This window comes from Dama dama, chromosome 19, assembly GCF_033118175.1.
Source record: "Dama dama isolate Ldn47 chromosome 19, ASM3311817v1, whole genome shotgun sequence".
NCBI lineage: Eukaryota > Metazoa > Chordata > Mammalia > Artiodactyla > Cervidae > Dama > Dama dama.
The window spans coordinates 786,579-796,010 of NC_083699.1; the positions used below are offsets into that span (position 1 = coordinate 786,579).

At 34.9% G+C, this 9,432-nt stretch overlaps 1 pseudogene; it reads right to left on the minus strand.

The window, feature by feature from the left end:
* Nucleotides 1-6,320: 6,320 nt before the first annotated feature.
* On the minus strand, nucleotides 6,321-6,427 carry LOC133074335 (U2 spliceosomal RNA; annotated as a pseudogene).
* Between the last annotated feature and the right edge of the window lie 3,005 nt (nucleotides 6,428-9,432).

Consider the following 9,432-nt stretch of genomic DNA (forward strand, 5'->3'; position numbering starts at 1 on the left):
GCCTTTCCCTTCTCCAGGCAATCTTCCCAACCCAGGGATCGAACCCAGTTCTCCCACGTTGCAGGCAGATTCTTTACCAGCTGAGCCACAAGGGAAGCCCATGTCATATATCATATTATCATATATATTATATGTGATATATATCATATATATATCATATCATATATATTATCATATATATATGATAAGTTTAATTGTAAATGGAAGGAATTTGAGCTTCGTGTTTGTAAACATCTCAACTGTTTTAAGGTAGATCCATGTAAAACTCCTTAGTTTATTTCCACTTACTAATGAATTAAGTCTTATTTTCTCTAGAGGCTCAAATAATACATCAATATGGCATATTAGCTCTTTCCCAAATCCTATGCAATTAATTAAGGAAAAACTGAGATTATTACTTATACTAAGAAATCAAATATTTTCAACTTACCTTTTTTCATTCAGTGTAAATGTTCAACAGTCTATTTTAGATAAACTTAATGGAAAAAATGCTTGGCTCTTGAAGGTAAAAAGAAGAATATTAAAAAAATTAAAGTTTTAGGCAGTATCTTTGACAGCAAAGCTGATTGTTTTGACTATGTAAATTTATTTACAAATAAAGTGTGTACAGGTAGAAATCTTGTTAACTCACATTGTGTATACATCCTTCAGTGGTGTCCTTGGAATGTTGGTCAGATAGATCCTGCATTGAATAACAATTACAACCTTAATGCAAATAGTACATGAGAGAATTTTTAAAACAATACATGGACATACGGGATGGTCATCCAGTCGTCCTGTTTCTCTTGCATATGTGTATATCTGTGTAATTTTAGATAGTTACAGAGATTAGAAAAGGGTCAAGCAATTTGAAGGAAATTCAGAATTTCTTTGAAAGGAGAGGATTAATTTTAAAATGAATTTTCAGTTAAACAGGGAAACAGGATAAGGATTTCCCCTATTTTAGCAAAAAGATGTAGAGCCCTTTGCAGACAGAAAGTGCTCTCTCTGAGTGACCTATTGTTGGCCCTTACTGCGGGAATAGATTTGTTTTGGTAGACTGTTGTAGCCAGCTACCTGCAGAGAGAAGGGAATCCTAGTAGAAAGAATTCTTAATACAGTAGTTAAATATTCCCTCATTTGGGTGAAGCTTTCCCATATGGTATTCCCTTACATTCAGCATAATTTATAGGTTCTTAATTTTAAAACCCTTTATTTCAGAACAAATGAAAATAATCTTTGACAAGAGAATTGGATATTCCCATGGAAGAGCTGTAGCTTATTCAAATCAAGTCCACCCTGGAATGACCAAGAGCAAGATGTAAAATGAATGAGAAAAGAAAACACAGCAGAATGTACCAGATGTTTTTCATGTGTTGGCTGTGCATATATCTCTTTTTGTTAGCTTTTAGCTGCAGATTGAGTGCAGGGTACATCATTTTATACACAATGGACAGCTATGCATCATGTGTTCACATGTGGATATCATCTCTCATAAGATTTATTGAAATAGAAAGATAGGGAACGCAGCATGACATATATGCTGAATTCTATATAGGCAAGTGTGAAGTATATAGTTAGATGCTGTCTTCCAGGGATTTCTTATCACTGTCTCACTGGGTAGTGTAAGGATTAATTAGTTAGTTTGTAGGCTCTTTGAAGCTAAAAAACTCTGCAAATGCTGAGCATTATCAAGGTAACTCAAGAGTGAGGCGTAAGTGGTTGCAACTTCATCAGCTCTTTGAAATGTGTGTCTAGACTGATTCACAGTTTTCTTTTAGTGTTTTATGGATTGGAAATTTCTTATCAGATTTTGAAGATGATACATGTTCCACTGAAACCATACTAATCTGCAATATCAATCTTTTTCTTTGTATTTTTTTTCTGAAATAGATATGTTTCTGAATGTTTCTGAAAATAGATATGATTCTAAACCTAACTTATTAAAGAATGATTTTGACATCCATTATAACCAATCTACCATTTGACTGATTAAACTAGTTCTCTTAATTCGTGAAACTGAAGTCTAGTTAAATTGCAAGAAGATAGCTGTTCCCATTTTTTATACACTAAAAAACATTAAGAGAATTATTCATTGTTTCCATAAAATTCATATAGCTTTTATTGGCATGTTTCAATCGTTTCTCATTGTAAAAACATCAATTCTGAAATGTTATTCATCTCTTTTAAGAATATATATTGTAGATAGTTAAACATGAACATGATTTCCTTAATTTAGGAGTCAAATTCTGCATATATTTTTCTCTGTCCTCTTACTCTGATTGTAAATGTATGGATAACATGTCAAAAAGTGTGAACAGTGATGTACTGGTTATATATTTTCCTTCTTTTTTAAGATTTTTATGTGGACCAGTTTTAATCTTTATTGAATTTGTTACAATATTGCTTCTGTTTCATGTTTTGTTCTTTTGACCTTGAGGCAAGTGGGACCTTAGCTCCCTGACCAGGGATTGAACCCACATCGCTACATTGGAAGATGAAATCTTAACTACTGGACCACCAGGGAAGTCCCATATTTTGTTTCATTCTAAAAAATGATGCTGTGAAAGTGCTACACTCAATATGCCGGCAAATTTGGAAAACTCAGCAGTGGCCACAGGACTAGAAAAGGACAATGTTCACTCCAATCCCAAAGAAAGGCAATGCCAAACAGTGTTCAAACTACTACACAACTGCACTCATCTCACACGCTAGCAAAGTGATGCTCAAAATTCTCCAAGCCGGGCTTCAACAGTATGTGAACCATGAACTTCCAGATGTTCAATCTGGATTTACAAAAGGCAGAGGAGCCAGATATCAAATTCCCAACATCTGTTGGATCATCAAAAAAGCAAGAGAGTTCCAGGAAAGCATCTATTTCTGCTTTATTGACTATGCCAAAGCCTTTGACTATGTGGATCATGATAAACTGTGGAAAATTCTGAAAGAGATGGGAATACCAGACCACCTGACCTGCCTCCTGAGAAATCTGTATGCAGGTCAGGAAGCAACAGTGAGAACTGAACATGGAAAAACAGACTGATTCCAAGTAGGGAAAAGAGTACATAAAGGCTGTTTATTGTCATCCTGCTTATTTAACTTATATGCAGAGTACATCATGAGAAATGCTGGGCTGGATGAAGCACAAGCTGGAATCAGGATTGCCAGGGGAAATATCAATAACCTCAGATATGCAGATGACACCACCCTTATGGCAGAAAGTGAAGAAGAACTAAAGGGCCTCTTGATGAAAGTGAAAGAGCAGAGTGAAAAAGTTGGCTTAAAGCTCAACATTCAGAAAACTAAGATCATGGCATCTGGTCCCATCACTTCATGGGAAATAGGTGGGGAAACAGTGGCAACAGTGGCTGACTTTATTTTTCTGGGCTCCAAAATCACTGCAGATGATGACTGCAGCCATGAAATTAAAAGATGCTTACTCCTTGGAAGAAAAATTATTACCAACCTAGACAGCATATTAAAAAGCAGAGATATTAGTTTGCCAACAAAGGGCCATCTAGTCAAGGCTATGGTTTTTCCAGTAGTCATGTATGGATGTGAGAGATTTGAAAGAAAGCTGAGTGCCAAAGAATTGATGCTTTTGAACTGTGGTGTTGGAGAAGACTCTTAAGAGTCCCTTGGACTGCAGGGAGATCCAACCAGGCCCTCCTAAAGGAAATCAGTCCTGAATTGGAAAGACTGATGTTGAAGCTGAAACTCTAATACTGGCCAGGTGATGTGAAGAACTGACTCATTTGAAAAGATCCTGATGCTGAGAAAAATTGAAGGCGGGAGGAGAAGGGGACACCAGAGGATGAGATGGTTGGATGGCATCACCGACTCGATGGACATGAATTTGAGTAACCTCCAGGAGCTGGTGATGGACGGGGAAGCCTGGCGTGCTGCAATCGATGGAGTTGCAAAGAGTCGGACACTACTGAGCTACTGAACTGAATGTTTTTTAAATAAAGTACCATATTTTTCATGCTTCCTTTTCTGAATCCCTTGAATGTGTCATAGGAAGGACATTTTGTAGGCAAAATAAATATGTAACAATATGATTCCAAGTTAAACTGAATATTGTTCCTTATGATACTGTTTTGTTTCTGAGTGAAATTTGGAAAAATAAGATACTAAGTGAAATAAGAGTACCTATTTAACCCCACACAGAAATTATCACGATTAATGCCTATCTTGTTCCATGTATATTACATTCAGTTATAACTGGAATATACCACAAGTTCATTTCCATCTCCCTGTTCAGAGGTACAATTACTATGAACCTGATATTTAGCTTTACCTTCATGATTTTATAGTTTCGTTAGAATATATGTGCTGTATATAACACTTATTAATGTACTGTGAGTTTTTAATGTTTACACAAATATTATTTTTTCCCACTCATTCATGTTGAGAGCTACCTACATCCATCTACTGTATTCCGTTGTGTTCCATAATGTATTTATCCAGATGCTATAATGGAATCCTTCTCTGTACTTTAGTTGCACGTGTATGAGCTGCTAATGAATGTCTACTGGAAGGAGAGCTGGGTTGCAGAGTGTGCAGAGTTTCACTTCTGGGGAGACCAGGCATTCTCGTTCCCGTGAGTGCCACTGTGCTGTTCTTGTCCACACATTCTGATTGATTTAACATCTGTCCTGTTTTTTTGTTTGTTTGTTTGTTTTAATGATGTATTCTTAGCAATTGCATTGATTAAAAATTAGCATCTATTTGTCATATGTCCATTTTGTCTAATACTTGCAGCTTTTGTCATGGCTGTATAAAAATGGGAGACAAATGAAATATTAAGAGTTATAACCTCCCTAGGGGGTTAAATCTGAAAATCGACCTTATTCTCCTCACCTACTTCAAACAAAACAGGGCTGGTGTCTCCGTTTCAAGGACAGCAGGCAGAGTGTTGATGATAAAACAATATGCACTGGGTCAGCAGTGGCCAGGGACGACTAACGCCTTCCAATCTTGCATAATGGTGGGATAAGCATTAGACACAATTTTTCATGCTGTCCACTTAAGTGAAACTGGCAGGCCACCATATGCTGAGTTTGGAGAAAACAAAGGAAACAAGAACTTAGGTACATATGAATAATGTGCAGAATATAAGCTGAGCACACATAGTCGCTACTTGGTCTTGCTAGAGTGGTTTTACCATCTCTCAGATACCTCCACTTTAATTTATTGGTTACTTACTTTGAAATAATGTTTCAGTAGTGAGTTTTAAAAAGTGTGTTTAATTAAAAAGTAAGTACTGAACTTCTCTTTCAAGAAAGTTTAGGGCAACCATAAAACTGGTACAATATATCCATTGGCATTTTCTATCCATTATTTAGGCCATAAAGGTTAACACTGATCTCCTGACACCCAGAAGATGCAAATCTGAGGACCCAATATTGGGTTGGGTTTCAAAAGTTATTGGTTACATTAAGAAAACTGCCTAAAGATGTCCCTTTCATATGTTTAACTTGGGAATTTGGAGAAAATGTGTAAGCATACCACTCTGAGAAGCATGGCTTTTCACTTAGATCAAATTACTGCTTTCTAAAGTAAATTGTATTTATGTTTTATTCCAGATCTTTTCAGTACTTTTGAAATATGCAGCAAGAGCTGTGAATATGTTAGCTCCATTAGCAACAGAGAAAAATCACAAGCAGTGGAATAATGCCATTTAGATGTTTCACATAGGAAATTAGATCTAAAAATGGTTTGATCAAGCATCTAATTAATGGAACCAAAATAACGCTTTTGGAAGTTTATTCTGCTAGAAATTAAACTTTGACAATGTTATCAGTTCTTCGTAAAATTCAGTTAAGAAGCTAAACACTGATGATAACTCTTGGTGGTGGTGACAACTTTGGAAACTATTTTGGAAAAGATTGCAAATGATTTTATTAAAAATCAATAATCAACTTTATTATGAGAGAAATACATTTTTCAGAAAATAATCAGACAAAATTGACTGGCTTTAAGTATATAAATATTTTACAGAATAATTATTCTGCTTGCTGTTTTTAATGCTTAAATAAGAAATATAAAGCTATTTTTCCCTTTTGCTTCAATTACAATTTAAAATTTTTGAAGAATTTCATTTTTAAAAGCTGTTTTGAACAGAATTATTTATAGGTCCCTCAATGTAATAAAAATAGTCTGTAAATAAATATATTAAATAATACACAACTTTACATTTTAGTATACTGTTTTACTTTTAAAGAGTCACAGTTTAATAATAAAATTTATAGTCCCCTAACCTTACTATATAACATTAAATTACTCTGTAGATTGGTACAACAGATTTATTCCTTGTCAGAAATTGGTATGATTACTTTAAAAGTTGCCAAGCTAATGAATAAAAATTGGATAGAGGATGTATCAGATATTAAACTGATAAGAACAAATACTACACTTGATCTTAGCCAAAATGCCGAGAAGAGATTGAAAATTGGAACTTTATGTAGCTCTAAGTAGTATCTTTCTAATTACTAGTGTGTAAGAACATCTTTTCATTTTTAGTAGTTGTTAAAAGTTTTCTCTTTTAAGTATCCTCTTTTTTCTCTTATGTTAATACCTTTCATTCCTGTTTATTTTTAAAAATTTGATATTTTTTGAGTAGTATTACTTTTTCCATGTATATTTTAATAGTGTTTATCTGAAGTTTCATAGATATCCGAGATAAATTTCGGAACACGTGATATGAAGGTTTCTAAAAAGCCAACTCAGAAGTCTATAATTCTAACTTTAAATGAATTAAAGTGTTTTGCCATTTCAGCAAAATATTTTTAAAGATACTCACTAAAAAACTTCAAAATTTTTTTTTGGAGGCTAAAAGAAAGTGCCTGCCAATGTAGGAAATACAAGAGATGCCGGTTCAATCCCTGGGTCAAGAAGATACACTCCAGTGGGTTGGAGTGTAGTGAAAGAAACCCATTTTCGACAGAGGAGCCTGATGGACAACCACCCATGGGGTCGCAAAGAGTTGGATCTGACTTAGTGAGTAGGTAACAACACAAAGGATACATTTAAATACCTATTTCAACAAAACACCGGACTCTTACAGAAAAACAAAACAAAACAAAACTGCTTGTTAACTACATAGCTCCTAGATGGTCCACTAAATATTTCACAATTGTCTTTTTGGTAATCAATAACCTCTCAACATACTTGTTAAAAATAGAGGTTCTACAAGTTTCACTTCAGATCACAGGGTTAGAATATCCAAGGAAAGTACTTAGAACTCTGGATTTTTTAAAAGATTCAAGTAGTTCTTATCTTTGAGAAAGTTTGAGCAACTGTGCTCTGACGTACTAGCAAAAACAACAAAAACAGTGGAAAGCACGTTTAGAGTCAGAAAAATGTATCTCCTTCCTACCCGCAGCCTTCCCAAATCTTCTACCTTCATATCCTTTCTCTGTCTTGGCAAATAATACTCCATCCATCCAGCATTTCTTAAGAGTCAGAAACCTATAGGTTTGTAACTTAGCAAACAATAAGAAGCATATTGCTGAATATTTTCCTTGGGTACACAAAATTTCTGGCTACATACTCATATGTCAATGCTTATTTCTTGTTGTAGAATAACAGTAGTTAACAAAAGTATTTCACCACTGTGGCAAAATAACGTGTAAATGTTGCACTGCCACAAAAATTATATTGAAAACCCAGAGACTGACATTTTGAACTTCAGGTATTCCTGTACTATGGGAAAGCAGGTTGAGATGTCAGAGGCTATAATGAGAACAGTTCTTATTTTTATTAATTTCTAAATTGTTTTGTGTTAAGGTAGGTGTGCAGGTGTGGGATGAATAGGTAGGTCATTGAAGCAGTAGTTAAAAATTGTAAAAGCTTTGGTGAGATTGCACATGGAAACTTAGACTTTGGCTCAGCTGGGAGATTTTGAAGGAAGGATATTTCTGATTCTTCATTGATTGTTGAGAAAGCTCTTCTCGGGAGGCACCTTAACATTTTGGAAAGAAGTCAATTTTGTAGCCAGACAATGGATTTTGAGAAGTTTGCTAACTATTTTAAGTCTCAGATTTGAGGCTTGTGAAATAGGGTTAAAAACATATATCACCTGAGAGTGTGGTTATAAAATTATATGATAAAATAATTGCAATTAATTATATTTGCCCTGTGCTTTTCCCTGAAATAAAGACCCAATTTAAATTAATTACTCTGTATAGGTTGGTGTGGGTATTTTTGAGAAACACCTTCCTGGTGATGAAGAAAAGAATATTCTGGCAAAGTAGTATACTTACTCCAATATTGACTTTTCAAAGATCCAGATATTATGTGAAGAAATGGACATGACTTATAAAATGAAAAGTGAATAATTATAGATTATTTAGGAGGCAGTCATTATTTACTGTGCCTATATAAATCTCAGGGCACAGAGCTAGAACTGAAGGGTTCAGCAAGAAGGAGAAAGAACCGCTAAGAAAACATTGCCCCAAGGATTATTTCTTTCAATTTTTAGCTTGAAATACTGGGTGTATGGTACTGATACTTCCTGAGCTAGAGGAATATCATAGGAGGAACCATGTTTTGTGGGCAACATAAGAGATTTCACTCTGCTTTGTAGAAACGTAAAGTAAAAATGTGAATGTGTCCCATCTGACAGTCAGAGATCTGTCACGTGTACACGCATGGCTGACTCATATCAACGTATGGCAAAAACCACAACAATATTGTAAAGTAATTAGCCTCCAGTTAAAATAAATTAATTAAAAAAAAAAAGATCTGTCCTGGAAATGTGAATTTGTTCAGTGGTCAGCATAGAAGTGGTGTTTAAAGCCCTGAAAATGCCTGCACCTTGAACCAAGCACAATTAAGGCCTGAACAACCCCAGGCCTTTGTCAACTTTGATAGACGAGCCAAAGAAATACATATAAAGTTTATGTTAAAATTATTGGGAAAAGACAGATTACTTAGAGATATTGAAACAACTAGCTATTAGCTAGCAAATTGCAGAAATAATAAAATTGTATAGAATATATTTGATCAGGTATTCAAATGTAAACAGTGAGGTCACTCACATACTATATGTAAATATATAAAACTACTAAGAGGCTCCCCAGTGGCTCAGCAGTCTACCTGCATGCAGGAGGCTCAGGAAATGTGGGTTTGATCCCTGGGTTGGGAAGATGCCCTGGTGGAGGGCATGGCAATCCACTCGAGTATTCTTGTGATGAAAATCCCATGGACAGAGGAGCCTGGTGAGCTACAGTCTGTGGGGTTGCAAAAAATCAGACATGACTAAAGTGACTGAGCACATACCCATAAATTATTTTAGTGGCAATATTTTATAAGCGAACATTAAATAATTTTTCTAAGTTCTATTAGCTGATGTTTTCTCTGTATCCTTTTCTTTTCTTTTGTATTTGTATGTCAGTTTAACTCACCTGAGAGTGACTTCTCTTAACCCAGTTATTATTTATTTCGTAT